This window comes from Thermobia domestica, chromosome 7 (assembly GCF_964235325.1).
Source record: "Thermobia domestica chromosome 7, izTheDome1.hap1.1, whole genome shotgun sequence".
Taxonomy (NCBI): domain Eukaryota; kingdom Metazoa; phylum Arthropoda; class Insecta; order Zygentoma; family Lepismatidae; genus Thermobia; species Thermobia domestica.
Window position 1 is genome coordinate 59,511,632 of NC_137460.1, and position 18,143 is coordinate 59,529,774.

Consider the following 18,143-nt stretch of genomic DNA (forward strand, 5'->3'; position numbering starts at 1 on the left):
TAAATTAGGGCGTCACTTCAAAAAAGTGGGGGGGCAACTGCCCCCTCTTGCCCCCCCTAATCGCCGCCCATGATCGTCAATAATACATCTTAATTAAAACACAAAAGTACATATAATTATGGCATGCACAAAATATACTTGGAAAATTTGTCGCACCCGCTTCGCTAGGGCTGGTAGTGTAATTATACTTTTACTGGATCTTGGTGCATTATTTAATTGGAAGATGTACTGAGGGTGAAGCAGTGCTATCTGCGCTCTTGAAAATATACTTTTATTGACCTTTAGCAATTTTCACAAGTTTAGTAAATTTTTCTGCCTTCAACTCTTCAGCAAATTCCGCGCAGGACAGGTCGATATCAAAGCCAATTATAAGCTCTTCTTTAACCATGTTCATCGACAAACAATTCCTTTCGTCACTCCAAAATAATCTGAATAGAACATAGAATAGGACTAATAAGAGGAAAAATTACCGGATGTTTAACGTCCGGTTTTGAAGTCGTACCGGACACCGGACAGGGAGGTCAAAACCGAACTGTCCGGTAAAATACCGGACGGTTGGCAAGTAGCCATAATCAAGTACGAGTATTTAAATAAACATCACAGAACAGGGACATCCGAGAAAGAAGTAGGGCAGCAAGAAACATAATACATAGTACATTCTCGCTAAAGAACATAGTTTCCTTTTAAATACAGTTGGGCCTCGATAATTCGATTTTTTTTTCACATTCCTTTGAAATCTCCATAATACTCAGTGTTAAAATAACCTCTGCAAGTCGAATGTTTAAAAATTAGAACTTCGATAAGTCGATTTTTAAAGGTTAACCTTGGTAACTCGAACTTTCGTATCTGCGAACCTTTACGAGTCGAAGTTTACCTGTATAAGTCGAATTTCTCTTGATGTGACCTCGATTACTCGAAGTATAGCCCTATCCTTTTACGTAATTTTCATTGTTACTAGTCCTGCCATTGTTGCTAATGTGTACTGTAATTGTGTTTCACTCATAGCCATAAGGAACTTTCACAATTTCGAGTTATAGAGATTGAATGAATAAAACTTCGAGTTATAGAGGTTATATAGTCACTTTTCATGAGAAAGGCGGTAACTTGGTACCTGAAATTTTTGTTATGGCCACCTTGATAACTCAAACCTTGATTACTGTAAAAACTCGATAACTCGAATTTTTATCTATTCCCTTCAGCTTCGAGATATTGATGTCTCACTGTATTTTACCTAGATCTTCGTGACTTCACTAATATGGAGAAATGATATTTTATTTTGTATTTTTGTACTAAATATGAGTTGTACTTTCTTAGGTGTTGCAGTTACGCATATGACTAATAAATTCTATAATGTATGATTAGCGTTTAACGAAAAACTTTATTCAAAGATCAGACACGTACTAGTTAAAAGATCTGATTAAGTAGAACAAAATGGCATACATCAGTGTAAACACTCGTAAGTAGTTTTCCAGAAAATAGAGAAAAACGAATTATTTTGTAGACCTAAAAAATGATTCTAAACGATAAATCACGCACTTATTAAGACAAGGCTGTCACTGGAGTATACATTCATGAGTATTTTTCATTATGACCAGTGGCGTATTTATGAGGTCTTACCCAGCTCGAGCCCCCCTATTGAGTGCAAAGTTTTTTTTTTAATGTACTTGCAGCAATAAGAGAAAAACTTACGAAATTGTTACCTAATGTCTCTTGTCAAAATGCAGAACGAAAGGCAGCATATCTGCAACAGAATGATCTATGCCTCTTCATTTCGACCCCCCATCACACACACACACATCAATAAACACTTTTAACAAGGGAATATCATATTACAGCGGAATGCTTTAAAGTCCCACTTCAATTCGGTTCTCTCTGTTCTTGACACTTTTCTCCTAAGCATGTATGTTAATGTATAAATGCAGTCTCTCTCTCTCTCTCTCTCTCTCTCTCTCTCTCTCTCTATATATATATATATATATATATATATATATAGATAGATAGATAGATAGATAGATAGATATAGATATATAAACCGGGGTATTCACGAACACTGAGGTAATGCCGAACACCCAAGTTTACGCGCAAGGAAGCTTGTTAGAAAACAGACAATTTTGCTGCATGCTAGCGGAGAGACCTGGAAAAGTGTAGCGTAAATTTCGTGACAGTCAGTTGAGTGGATTGCCAGGAAGAAGACGTTTTGTTGTTTCTGTCAATTCACTTATAACGTTGATTCAACAATCTGAGCAAGGTAAGTTGGTTCTTACCTTACCTATATTGTTACAGACAAGGCTATATATTCCCCCATATTTGTGCATTGGTTCTTTGTAATCTTACTAGCCTGTATGCAGTCAACAATTAGTTTGAACTTTAACAATAAAATGATGTGTCATGAAGAAATGCCAGACAGAATGTTTGCCATTACTCCGAAATGTACGGGATTGCCCCATGGTGTGAAATAAATTATCAAAAAATGGTAAATGTTTTTTTTTTTTTAATTGAAAAGTAATTTAATAAGTTAATGAAATTGGTTTGGGAAATAGATCATGTCTTGGTAATAAGCATAAGAAGCTTTACTAATTAGAATAGTTTGCTATATTTATTATTTTAGGGCATTAGTAGCGTACTTTATTACTCTGTAGTAAGTAACCTTATTTTAGATATCTGATCCTTCATAATAAGTTGGATTTCTTTCTGTGTGTGATTCACAGAGTGTTTTACAAATTAATTTATCCTAGTAGCGTCCATTAGCAGTTAGCCAATTTTGTTCAGCCTATTAGACGCATTTGAACATTGAACTAATAAAAAATACTGTCCTTGGAAGCAAACCATTAATGCATATATCTGTGATTTCTACAATTACAAATAATGTTTTAATTTTAATGAATATTTTTTTTCTTAATGCATCGTTATTTCTGAGTCTGTTTCATAAGAGTACATTTTGTTTAGCCTATTAGTTAGTAATAGTTAGTAATAGTTTCAAAGATTATGAAATCTGATCATGTTTCTCATTAACTTTGTAATTATAATTCTTATTAAAGAATATATGTAAATATAATTCTTATTAAAGAATAGAATACTAAATTATGGAATAATTTTAATGTATTTTAATGCATTTCGCTTCTTTCGTAAAGAAAAGTTTAAAGTAAATAGTATGTTCGGGATTACCCCGACAATTGGGGCAATCCCGAACATAGGTACATTTTAAAACCATCTAACCGATTGGTTGAAAAATGTTACTTTTCACTTCCTTCTGCACTTTAGTAAACAGAAAAGACTCCAAGCTTTTTATACACACTAGAAATCTTAATTTTGTCTCTAAAAACAAAAGAGCTCTTTACAATCAAAGCTTTTTCATGTTCAACACAAAATAAGCCTATGTTGTATTCAGTTTTGCTCCAAATTTCTGGATACTCACCTGATTATGACACAAGTGTTAAAGAAATAAAAAAAAAAAAAAGATAGCCATAGAATAAAAAGGTGTTAATGAACGGAACGTATGGTTTCTTACTCTACAATCTTTACTTTATAACAGTAATCCCCAAACCGTCGATCGCGAGCTACTAGTAGCTCGCGGGGACATTTTCGGTAGATCGCGTTAACGTTTCGGTTGGCTAATCTTGATCAGTGTTGCCAATTTGCGGTAAAAGTAGCTAAATCTAGGGAATTCGACATCAGCTTTCTTCTCGTTAAAGTTAATAAATCTGATAAAAGAAAATATGTTATTACATTTTTATTTATTACTAACTTCACTTATATTTCTTGCTTATGTACAATTCCATTTCATTTTCTTTTTGTTATATACAGGTTAATTAAAATTGATTTTATATTCACTAGAAATATAAGTTTATTGACAACAAATATATATATATATATATATATATATATATATATATATATATATATATATATATATATATTTTAAAGTTAGTATTTCTTTTGGTTGGTAGCTTACAGTAGGTTTTAAAAACGGTACGGTAAGTCATAAGCTTCATAAGTGTGGCGACCACTGCTTTATAATTCTTGTATCCAGGAGTGGAACCTATGACACTGTCTTGATACTAAGATAGTAATACTCACTATGCATTTGCAGGCTATCGAAAAGAAATACACTTTTATATAATGCAGGAATAATAAGTAGGTTTTAAGTACTGGGGATTTATCACTAGACCCAGGACGTAAGAGCAAAAACTTAGTAAGGACAACGAAACTATTGCAAAAGTTGAATAATAATAAAATATATTCGATCTGGATAGATTAAACAGCATGCCTTCTAAATGAGTAGCCTATATGTACATCGAGACGAAGGGGTAAATGAAAGTAAAAATACACTAGGAAATAAAAATGCACAGAAATAAAATAACATATAATAGAATATCAGACATCAAAAGGAATATAAAAACTCCTGTGTTACTTATTTTACAAAAAGTAAAGAGATCACAGTACTTATAATCTTCCCGAAATCATGCATTCTTAATCATATCAGCCTGCACAACTACAGTGCAACATCACCATTCCTTGACAACGTAAGAAATTTCTTACGATTTTTTTGCAAATTTGTGGGCTTGTGTTCGACAGCAGCACCGATTAAATCTAGAACTGGAAAATACTCATTTTCATACCCTCAAGCAATTGAAAAAAAAAAACACGTTAAAATTTAGCCTTTCGACGAAATTTTGGGGATTCTGGACAGCCCTAGCTCTCAAACTTTGCACTCTTCCTCACAGGTCCACATGATTTTGTTTTCATTATTTTAATTTGAGGAATCACCTCCTACAGTTTGTCGGTGTAGTTCATTAACACTTAAAACTGGAAAAAGGGGGGTCGTTGCCACAGCAACCACTGTTGCCATAACAACGAATCCTGTCACCACTCGTCAATCTAAAACTGATTGAGGAAAAAGGAAGCTGCAACAAATGTGATGCACAGAATAAGTCGTGAGTGGGAACCCTTCACCCCTGGTGGGGATGTTCATGAAGCTATCAGCTTATGCCTAATTATATCGGAATATAATTCCCATTTCTTAATTTCTTAATTTCGAACATACTAGGTTCGATCGAAAAGAGAAAACCTTTTATCGGACTTCTAAAGAAAATAAAATCGAATAAATACATGACCGTGTTTATTACATATAGAATTCCCAGTCACGACCCCCTTTTCAGTTTTATTAAAAAATAGAAGAAGAAGATGAAGACAGGAAAAGGAAAATAGAAGAGGAAAGAGGTAAAGTAAGAAGGTGATAAAGAGGAAACTGTTACTGGATATTTTGAGGAATATGGTAAAGGGAAGTGAATAAATATCTAATTGTGATCATTTCCAATAGCTATTGGGTGAATGTCTGGTATTAGGGTGATCAAAGGTAGACACATGTTAACCCATACATCCCCGATCTAGATCCATTTGACCCCAACTACCGAATTATCCCAATCTAGCTCGGAGATAGATGAGAAAGTTTAATTTTACCGTTTATTCAATATTTCCAGAAGTTTTAGACTAATATTCAATATTTGAAAAATGAACGACGCAGTTGATGGCATGTTAGAAACGACCACAGAAAAAAAAATCAGAGTATCACATATGTGTCGAAGATTTTGACTTTCACAGTTCTCTCATGATGATCATTCGTTCAGGCTACTTCAGTCCTTTTTACTTCCTTCATAGAGCCAACTTAAGTTAGTATTAACATTCAATGAGTTCAATTGATAACTACCAATAATTATAATAAATTACACATGTATGACAAGATAATTGGTGCACTTAATACTAAACCTACATTTCACTCACACACACATTCATACAGGACAATGTATACTTCGGGTTGTATTTGGTTGAATTAAACTAACCTAACTACATTGCTATAGACATTTATTACATTTCAATAGAAGAAGATTTAGTTTGACATAACAAAAAAAAAATTTAATACATGAAAAGAATGTTTCATAAACATGCACAGAAATTCGCTACTTGCAACAAGATCAAATAACACATTTCCCTTTTATATATATATATTAAAAGTTGAATTACATGAAAAAGAATTAAACCAAAGACGAAACAAGAAAAAAAGAAGGAAGAAAAAAAACTTCAAGGGTCAAGATATATTTAAAATTCAGTGCAATGAATACATATCGTTGCAGGCAAAAGAGAAAAAATAATTGGTTAATCATTCAAAAAAAAAAAAACACTTTAGTAATATTTTATTGAGTCTTTGTCTCAATAGGAGACATATCGACAGTTTTATGAGTCTTCGTTTTTACGTCGATAATAGCTCCTTTTTTTTCTTTTCTTTTAACTCTCTTTAGGCACTGTGGTTTGTGTCCATGAGAGTATTCAATTGGTTTTGTTTTAACTATAGACAACTAATTGCTTCATATCACATATATGTTTATATTTTTCATTTTGTCACTCGACGCACTTGATCTAAAATTTCAAAGTTTGTTAATATTAAAGAAAATTTATCAAATCCAGTCACAGATATTGGGAACATATTTCCATATTCCGGTATTCACATTAAATTATTAAACAGATTTCAGTTCGTTGAATTTAAGATCACTAATTTTTTTCCTAGTATAGATCTTATAGTCAAAAGATTCTAAATATTGAATAGTTTGGTTTCCGATTGTAGGGGAAGGATTTGTTTCATGGTTTACTGATGGAAAGATTCGTGGGAGGGGCGCACTGTTTCGTAGGTTGCTAATTTCACTCGCAAAGTAAATTTGAGTAAGGATTAGGGTTATTCTTATTTATCTTACGACCCGCTACTTGTTTTATTCACATGCAGTAGTTAACATTATATTCCACTTTAATAGTTACAAAAATTAATAACAACTCAACAAAAAGTAATTTATGACAATTTACGCGGGAATACTATATATCACAAATAGTTAGTTAATACCGGGTGTCAAAAATCTATGGCAACCTAACAAGACCAGGGTAAATATCGAGCCCATTACATACATACTCGCATATATATATATGTATTCATATTAATCAATACAATAAATTTCACTTTAATATCTATCTTAATATTTCATCGACGTTTAAATTCTACATCACCGTTCATATTCGACAAGTATTCATATTTTATAAATATTTATATTTATTTGGCTCAAAGACAAAACAAAAACCCTGACTATCAAAATTCACTTTTTTCCTTCATAAGGTTGCAACATTGTATTTCATATGAATAAACCCGATAATCAATAATCATTTTCAACTTACTAAAGATCCGCGTATAAAAAAAAAATAGCTGGTGTTATTTAATGAGTTGACATAAGAGGTGGAAAATGCAACAAATAGAGCAGGCACGTAACTTTTAACACTATGTAAGTACATATATAGATGTATATACAGGAAAAAAATCAATGTTATTCGAAACTAGTGGGCCCAAACTATTAATACATACACACTATATGACCAATCAATAGAAGTAAAAACCAGTAATCAGTTGTCAATGGATATAATTTGTATGATCCATGAATAACAAATGTTTCTAGGAATCCGAAAGCATAGTGTACCTTCCCGTCAATTTCTCCCGTGGTGGATTGAATATCGCGAAAATGGTCCCGAGATGTGCTGCAATACCTCCACGAATTGCATCCCTCGATGTCTCAGTTAGTACATACGATCGAAATAAGTGAAATGAATATTGTATGTTTTATGAGTTTCAGAAACCGGGGGGGGGGGGGGGCAAGGTTGAAAAATTTGAAAAAAAAAAATCTCTAAGTAATGAAGACAGAGAGAGAGATAGAAAAGAAAGAAGACGAAGAATAGGGGCGCCAAAGACTCAAGTGAGAAATAACTAACCCTACAAAGACAGAAGTCGAATTTCACTCTCAACAAATCCTTAGCCAAAATATTATTAAAATGCCACAAGGGTGGTCTACTCAAATACGTAGACTCAAGGAGCGCCCTGCTGCCAAGGAGCAAGTCTGTGTCTTGTAAATAATAACTTCACAAGTTATTGCTTGTAAAATTATTATCTAGTAACCGTATCCGGCCCAAACCAACAGGGTCCCGGAAATCGTCCGGAAGGTTGGAGTAGAGTCTTAATTTAGAATTTCAAAAGAAAAAAAAAATCATCCGACCACTTGGAAACTAGAAGATTCCAGAATAGTAATGAAATTAGAGTAATAGCTAAGATATCCCTAATGAGAATTTGCCAAAATAAAAAAAAATTTAAATAAACTGAATTTTGGATCGGTGATTTCAATAACCAAAACATCACCGATAGCTACCCTGCGCAGACACGCCACAGTCTGGGATGTCGTTAATTTCCCTCATCTAATTAAACTAAGAAAAGAAACGAAAATACTTAAGGGGACTAGGGGTCGACATCCGGGTACGCTATAACATAAATATTAATTTAGTAGCAGTTAATTTAATCGGATAGTCCGAACTGAGTTATATGAACACTGCACAATAAATAAATAAGGTAAGCAACAAAAAAAAAATCTCGGAGAGGCTATGAATGCTAAAGGTACAAATGACCGAAACCTGTACTTTTCGATGATCACAGGATATAGCAGTTGGTTTTCTTAATTATCATTTCTGTCAACCTTTAGAAGTAATTCCCACATGATGCTACTCTATCTATTGAAAGGCTTAAGATCTGGGGCTGTTGTTAGGAGGTACATAAATGCAAAGTAACACACAATTCCCAACTATAATTTACTATCCAAGTAGCAAACTCGGTTGGATGAATGCACTGGTGTGGAAGTCAAAACGCGAGAGATTTTTTTTTTCTTTCTTTCTTCGTAAACATATTCATATTTTCACTATATAAAATTCACTAGGCCTATCCATTTAAATATAGGGGTCATCATTTCATTCATATTATATATCATATTATTAACATATCATTACATTCATTCATTATCTACTAATTTTCGCACGAAGTAATATTTTATAAACACCCTATTTCGTACATTTTACACGCAGGCCATACACATATTTACATTACGCAGTAATAAATATATATATATATATAACTATCACAATCTATCACGCTCAAACCACCACACGATCACATTCATCGAACCACGTACTCTTTATTTCGAAGCACCCAAATTGTATTTACCTTGCAGGTTTAAAAAAAAAATCATACATGTATTTACGGAAAGTTAAATTGTCAACGATTAATCTATTTCTGATTTGTTGATAAAACTGAAGCAACAATGGAATTTTCTACAGCCACGGGAAAAGAGAATTTAATACTACATTTTCAAACAAACAGTAACAGCATATGGGCTTTACTTCTATTAAGAAAATAGGTGTTCTTTATTTCAGCGGATTATTCATTAACTACTGGACCTAGCAAGCTGAAATTTTCAGTACAGTAAGATCTCATGCTATTTTATACGAAGGTATACTCATCCGAACCGAAAACCATGTCCACGGGAAGTAATTTGAGAATAACTGTCCAAAATCAAACAATCTAAATCACTAAGTCATGCGATGTCGTACTGTCAACAAACAATTGACTACCGAAAACTGACGCTATAGCGCTGTAGTGGAGGCATAATTTACCGTGTACTGAAATGTATACTTGTACTCATTAATCAGAAATTTAATATTTACTCTGGTTTATTTATGTTAGAAAAATGGTACTAAATTAAAGCATATTTATACACTGTCCAAATCGAAAATTCACACACTCACACAAAACTACTAACTACATACACCACTGTTAGTACTATACATAAAGACAACTAACTAAACTAAACATGCACCATTTAGTTACATGCATGTTGACGAAAATAACCTAACACATTAAATTTAAAATACATTACTCCCTCGTCGATATATACAGTCGGCTCTATTTAATTTAAAGGGGGTCAAAAATGAGAAAAGTAATACTAGGTCTAATTGACCTGACCAATTGTTTACATAATGATTGCCAAAAATTGATGCCCTGGGGGCACCTTAACGAGGTTTATGGAGGGACCCTTCCCCTGAAAGGGGAAAAGGCCCTAAAACGAACAATAACTAACCCATTCCCCCGCTAGAACTGGTTCAATTTGGAAAAGGGGATAGGAGCCCTTTTAAGCTAACTTAAGCTGCCATTATGATTATTCACTTTACAACCATCAAACCTACGTACATGCGATTACTGAATAAATAATAAAAAGTCACTTCTACTTAATACACGAACAACATGCACTAACAGGTCGTAATTTCCCTAATCCCTACTTGAGTTTGAAATAAAAAAAAAGTAAAGTCACTCTTTCACTGTTGTCTATTCTCGATAGGCAGCAAACATGGCTTCCTAGTAAACAGAACTGGAATTTGTTGTTTCACTGAATTGCAGCTTCTTTACCAAAATTTGTGGATTTTCCGGGCCCCTATTCCGTTGTAAATCTTTAACTATTGAATTACATTATATGTTACCTTAGTTGTCCTTGGAAATTGGAATTCTTCCCGAAAAATATGTAGCACAAAATTCACAAGCTGCTCCTTGTAAGGTGTCTTCGATTGTTCTGATAATATTGCGCCGAAAAAGCCAGAGGTAGGAGAATTCCTCCAATCAGAACGAAAACTTTAGCCGCGGAAATTACAAAGCAAATAGAAATTTGGCAAATCCAGATATAACCGGATCTGAAAGTGACTATGGACTAGTGAGAGGGGGTGAGGGAAAGATTAGGTACCTGGCCAAAATCTACATTGGTCTGAAATTAAGGAAATTTATATCCAATAACGGAACTATGTTTCGGTATGACGTCAGAATGGTAAACCTTGTAACTATTCAAATTATATATCCGGAAATGGGATTTACACTTAATCAAAATATAAATAAATATATTATACAGTGGGAATATGGTTACTAACGAAACCTTTGGGTTCATTATATTTAATTCGAAGTAGAGAGAGTAAATAAATTGTGTAACTAAACCGAAATTGAATTAAAAAAAAAATTACTAGGTACAGGGTGCGTAAAAAAAAAGAAAATTGCCATTACTTTCAACTGTAATGGTATATTACAGTTTTCCCCGGCCCATTAACAAAATTTTGTTAGAATAACAAAATTTTGTTAATTGGGAATACTAACTAATGATGCTTGTTAAATTAACACACTCATTCATCCCATTCAAATGTTACCAGTCACTCTAGGACAGTGTATTATATCTACTTGGGGTATTGCGCGAGTAATTCATTACGTTTATCTTCTGTACAATTGAAAATCTTTAAATTTCGAAAATTGTGAGTTCACCTTTTAGGTAGCAGGAAAACACGATGTAACCAGTTAGCAATGTTCCCATCGAAAGTGGGAAAGCGTTCGATGTCCCTGAGGGAAACTTTAGAGCTCATACTATGCGGGGCAGGAAAAGAATCCAGTGGAATCAACGCGTTATCCTGAGCAGTTGGGGTTGTCACCGGATTTGCCACCGACGGAGTGGTCACTGAACTGAACGCTCCCATATGACCAAGAGAGGTTTTGTAATTTGTGTTGACCATGTAAGGTTCAAACTTAGGACCCACCACGGTAGTAACCGACGGTCCGGCACATCTCCTTTCCCCTCCTGGCAGCACGCTGTACGATTGTACCATTCCAAAGGTAGAGTGAGCATTTACGCTAGTGACTGTTGTAGTCACAACACTCGACTGCATCGGTACATCGAAATTACTCAACCATGATTTCAAGGTTGGCTGATGCGGGGAGCAATACATTGCTGTGTCCCGTGCATCAGGCAACACTTGACTCTTTCCCGGGAGGACGTTACTTGTTTCTGGGAGAATTTTCCCTGGAGAATCGCCATCAGGAAAAGGATAGGAGATATCAGACTTGGCGATTTGCAATTTAGTAATATTCCCCTTAATACTGTCTACTTCGGTTTGAATTCGACTAATTCTTTGATCAACCGACTCTAGTTTAGTTTCTATTGATAGGTCGGATATTACAACATTCAATCTACTTATTTCAGCCTGCTGCTGTTCAACTTTTCGTTCGATGTCACCAAATCTTTTGTTTGTACCCTCAAACCTTACATCTATTTCGTTTAATTTCTCATTTGTTTCGTCTCTGAGCTGCTCGGTAGACTGTTGGGCCTGGTATCTAACCTGCTCCAATTCAGTAGACGTTTGTTCTTTCAATTTACTAATCGAAGAAGCAAAGTCTAAACAAATCTGGTCAAATTTATTGTTTAATACCTCGAATCGAGCGTCGGTCTCTCGTTTCGAGGTATCAAACTTCTCATTTATTTCACGTCTCATTTCTGTATTATTTTGTTCCATGTTAGTGAATCTTTCGTTCATCATCTCCATCATCTGGCGAATTAATGCAGACGTGTCAGACCCTCCAGATGACATTCCTTCCTTCGGGTTTGCCGTCTGATCCCGAGAATCACTTTGATTTCCACTCTTTTCCTCATCGTCGAGGTCAGATATCTCCGCTGGAGATATTTGGCCTCGGTCCTTTTCACACTCCTCACAATATTTCATTATTTCGCCGGTTTGAACTTTTTCTGCATTTTCAGCAGTATCGTCCAAATTGGAGCAAGCAAAGTGGATCCATTTTAGTCCACAACCGGTACATCTTATAAGTCTTCGCGGGGCGCGAGATCTTTTCTCTTTTTCGTCTAACGTACATTGAGTGCACGTGACTTCACACTCGTCCTGTGACACAACAACCTTTTTTGTTGCCATAGCTTTGAGACACTTTACACTTTACAAAAGACAAGATATATATCAAAAATACACATATACTATAAAATACTTATTCGCTATCCAAACAAGTATTATTCATAAATTAAAGGACTCCCATTCTCTTTCCTTCCTTGAAACCCTTCTAGCGTTTAGTTCTATTTTAGAAAAATTTTGACACTCCTTCTCTTTTTCCCCCTTAGAAAAGGAAACAAAAATGACAAAGTAGCCAACGACTCTACTTGTTTCACTTGACTATAAAATTTCTCGTATTAATTTCAATGTTGTAATCAATTCAACATGCCTTCAACCTCACTCTTTGACATTCTTAAAAAAATTTCAGATCTATCGGTCGCCATTTAAACTGAGATCCGTTGCCATGGGAACAAACGTTGCCATGACAAACATTCTTGTCGCGGTTCACCAATTCAAACTAATTGGCATGATAACTGGTATTATTCAATAAGCATTTTCAGATCCGTTACCACAGTAAACATGGTTACCATAGCAACAATCTTGTCACGTGTCGCCATTCTAAAACTGGAAAAAGGGGGGTCGTTGCCACAGCAACCACTGTTGCCATAACAACGAATCCTGTCACCACTCGTCAATCTAAAACTGATTGAGGAAAAAGGAAGCTGCAACAAATGTGATGCACAGAATAAGTCGTGAGTGGGAACCCTTCACCCCTGGTGGGGATGTTCATGAAGCTATCAGCTTATGCCTAATTATATCGGAATATAATTCCCATTTCTTAATTTCTTAATTTCGAACATACTAGGTTCGATCGAAAAGAGAAAACCTTTTATCGGACTTCTAAAGAAAATAAAATCGAATAAATACATGACCGTGTTTATTACATATAGAATTCCCAGTCACGACCCCCTTTTCAGTTTTATTAAAAAATAGAAGAAGAAGATGAAGACAGGAAAAGGAAAATAGAAGAGGAAAGAGGTAAAGTAAGAAGGTGATAAAGAGGAAACTGTTACTGGATATTTTGAGGAATATGGTAAAGGGAAGTGAATAAATATCTAATTGTGATCATTTCCAATAGCTATTGGGTGAATGTCTGGTATTAGGGTGATCAAAGGTAGACACATGTTAACCCATACATCCCCGATCTAGATCCATTTGACCCCAACTACCGAATTATCCCAATCTAGCTCGGAGATAGATGAGAAAGTTTAATTTTACCGTTTATTCAATATTTCCAGAAGTTTTAGACTAATATTCAATATTTGAAAAATGAACGACGCAGTTGATGGCATGTTAGAAACGACCACAGAAAAAAAAATCAGAGTATCACATATGTGTCGAAGATTTTGACTTTCACAGTTCTCTCATGATGATCATTCGTTCAGGCTACTTCAGTCCTTTTTACTTCCTTCATAGAGCCAACTTAAGTTAGTATTAACATTCAATGAGTTCAATTGATAACTACCAATAATTATAATAAATTACACATGTATGACAAGATAATTGGTGCACTTAATACTAAACCTACATTTCACTCACACACACATTCATACAGGACAATGTATACTTCGGGTTGTATTTGGTTGAATTAAACTAACCTAACTACATTGCTATAGACATTTATTACATTTCAATAGAAGAAGATTTAGTTTGACATAACAAAAAAAAATTTAATACATGAAAAGAATGTTTCATAAACATGCACAGAAATTCGCTACTTGCAACAAGATCAAATAACACATTTCCCTTTTATATATATATATTAAAAGTTGAATTACATGAAAAAGAATTAAACCAAAGACGAAACAAGAAAAAAAGAAGGAAGAAAAAAAAACTTCAAGGGTCAAGATATATTTAAAATTCAGTGCAATGAATACATATCGTTGCAGGCAAAAGAGAAAAAATAATTGGTTAATCATTCAAAAAAAAAAACACTTTAGTAATATTTTATTGAGTCTTTGTCTCAATAGGAGACATATCGACAGTTTTATGAGTCTTCGTTTTTACGTCGATAATAGCTCCTTTTTTTTCTTTTCTTTTAACTCTCTTTAGGCACTGTGGTTTGTGTCCATGAGAGTATTCAATTGGTTTTGTTTTAACTATAGACAACTAATTGCTTCATATCACATATATGTTTATATTTTTCATTTTGTCACTCGACGCACTTGATCTAAAATTTCAAAGTTTGTTAATATTAAAGAAAATTTATCAAATCCAGTCACAGATATTGGGAACATATTTCCATATTCCGGTATTCACATTAAATTATTAAACAGATTTCAGTTCGTTGAATTTAAGATCACTAATTTTTTTCCTAGTATAGATCTTATAGTCAAAAGATTCTAAATATTGAATAGTTTGGTTTCCGATTGTAGGGGAAGGATTTGTTTCATGGTTTACTGATGGAAAGATTCGTGGGAGGGGCGCACTGTTTCGTAGGTTGCTAATTTCACTCGCAAAGTAAATTTGAGTAAGGATTAGGGTTATTCTTATTTATCTTACGACCCGCTACTTGTTTTATTCACATGCAGTAGTTAACATTATATTCCACTTTAATAGTTACAAAAATTAATAACTCAACAAAAAGTAATTTATGACAATTTACGCGGGAATACTATATATCACAAATAGTTAGTTAATACCGGGTGTCAAAAATCTATGGCAACCTAACAAGACCAGGGTAAATATCGAGCCCATTACATACATACTCGCATATATATATATGTATTCATATTAATCAATACAATAAATTTCACTTTAATATCTATCTTAATATTTCATCGACGTTTAAATTCTACATCACCGTTCATATTCGACAAGTATTCATATTTTATAAATATTTATATTTATTTGGCTCAAAGACAAAACAAAAACCCTGACTATCAAAATTCACTTTTTTCCTTCATAAGGTTGCAACATTGTATTTCATATGAATAAACCCGATAATCAATAATCATTTTCAACTTACTAAAGATCCGCGTATAAAAAAAAATAGCTGGTGTTATTTAATGAGTTGACATAAGAGGTGGAAAATGCAACAAATAGAGCAGGCACGTAACTTTTAACACTATGTAAGTACATATATAGATGTATATACAGGAAAAAAATCAATGTTATTCGAAACTAGTGGGCCCAAACTATTAATACATACACACTATATGACCAATCAATAGAAATAAAAACCAGTAATCAGTTGTCAATGGATATAATTTGTATGATCCATGAATAACAAATGTTTCTAGGAATCCGAAAGCATAGTGTACCTTCCCGTCAATTTCTCCCGTGGTGGATTGAATATCGCGAAAATGGTCCCGAGATGTGCTGCAATACCTCCACGAATTGCATCCCTCGATGTCTCAGTTAGTACATACGATCGAAATAAGTGAAATGAATATTGTATGTTTTATGAGTTTCAGAAACCGGGGGGGGGGCAAGGTTGAAAAATTTGAAAAAAAAATCTCTAAGTAATGAAGACAGAGAGAGAGATAGAAAAGAAAGAAGACGAAGAATAGGGGCGCCAAAGACTCAAGTGAGAAATAACTAACCCTACAAAGACAGAAGTCGAATTTCACTCTCAACAAATCCTTAGCCAAAATATTATTAAAATGCCACAAGGGTGGTCTACTCAAATACGTAGACTCAAGGAGCGCCCTGCTGCCAAGGAGCAAGTCTGTGTCTTGTAAATAATAACTTCACAAGTTATTGCTTGTAAAATTATTATCTAGTAACCGTATCCGGCCCAAACCAACAGGGTCCCGGAAATCGTCCGGAAGGTTGGAGTAGAGTCTTAATTTAGAATTTCAAAAGAAAAAAAATCATCCGACCACTTGGAAACTAGAAGATTCCAGAATAGTAATGAAATTAGAGTAATAGCTAAGATATCCCTAATGAGAATTTGCCAAAATAAAAAAAAATTTAAATAAACTGAATTTTGGATCGGTGATTTCAATAACCAAAACATCACCGATAGCTACCCTGCGCAGACACGCCACAGTCTGGGATGTCGTTAATTTCCCTCATCTAATTAAACTAAGAAAAGAAACGAAAATACTTAAGGGGACTAGGGGTCGACATCCGGGTACGCTATAACATAAATATTAATTTAGTAGCAGTTAATTTAATCGGATAGTCCGAACTGAGTTATATGAACACTGCACAATAAATAAATAAGGTAAGCAACAAAAAAAAAATCTCGGAGAGGCTATGAATGCTAAAGGTACAAATGACCGAAACCTGTACTTTTCGATGATCACAGGATATAGCAGTTGGTTTTCTTAATTATCATTTCTGTCAACCTTTAGAAGTAATTCCCACATGATGCTACTCTATCTATTGAAAGGCTTAAGATCTGGGGCTGTTGTTAGGAGGTACATAAATGCAAAGTAACACACAATTCCCAACTATAATTTACTATCCAAGTAGCAAACTCGGTTGGATGAATGCACTGGTGTGGAAGTCAAAACGCGAGAGATTTTTTTTTCTTTCTTTCTTTCTTCGTAAACATATTCATATTTTCACTATATAAAATTCACTAGGCCTATCCATTTAAATATAGGGGTCATCATTTCATTCATATTATATATCATATTATTAACATATCATTACATTCATTCATTATCTACTAATTTTCGCACGAAGTAATATTTTATAAACACCCTATTTCGTACATTTTACACGCAGGCCATACACATTTACATTACGCAGTAATAAATATATATATATATATAACTATCACAATCTATCACGCTCAAACCACCACACGATCACATTCATCGAACCACGTACTCTTTATTTCGAAGCACCCAAATTGTATTTACCTTGCAGGTTTAAAAAAAAAAAATCATACATGTATTTACGGAAAGTTAAATTGTCAACGATTAATCTATTTCTGATTTGTTGATAAAACTGAAGCAACAATGGAATTTTCTACAGCCACGGGAAAAGAGAATTTAATACTACATTTTCAAACAAACAGTAACAGCATATGGGCTTTACTTCTATTAAGAAAATAGGTGTTCTTTATTTCAGCGGATTATTCATTAACTACTGGACCTAGCAAGCTGAAATTTTCAGTACAGTAAGATCTCATGCTATTTTATACGAAGGTATACTCATCCGAACCGAAAACCATGTCCACGGGAAGTAATTTGAGAATAACTGTCCAAAATCAAACAATCTAAATCACTAAGTCATGCGATGTCGTACTGTCAACAAACAATTGACTACCGAAAACTGACGCTATAGCGCTGTAGTGGAGGCATAATTTACCGTGTACTGAAATGTATACTTGTACTCATTAATCAGAAATTTAATATTTACTCTGGTTTATTTATGTTAGAAAAATGGTACTAAATTAAAGCATATTTATACACTGTCCAAATCGAAAATTCACACACTCACACAAAACTACTAACTACATACACCACTGTTAGTACTATACATAAAGACAACTAACTAAACTAAACATGCACCATTTAGTTACATGCATGTTGACGAAAATAACCTAACACATTAAATTTAAAATACATTACTCC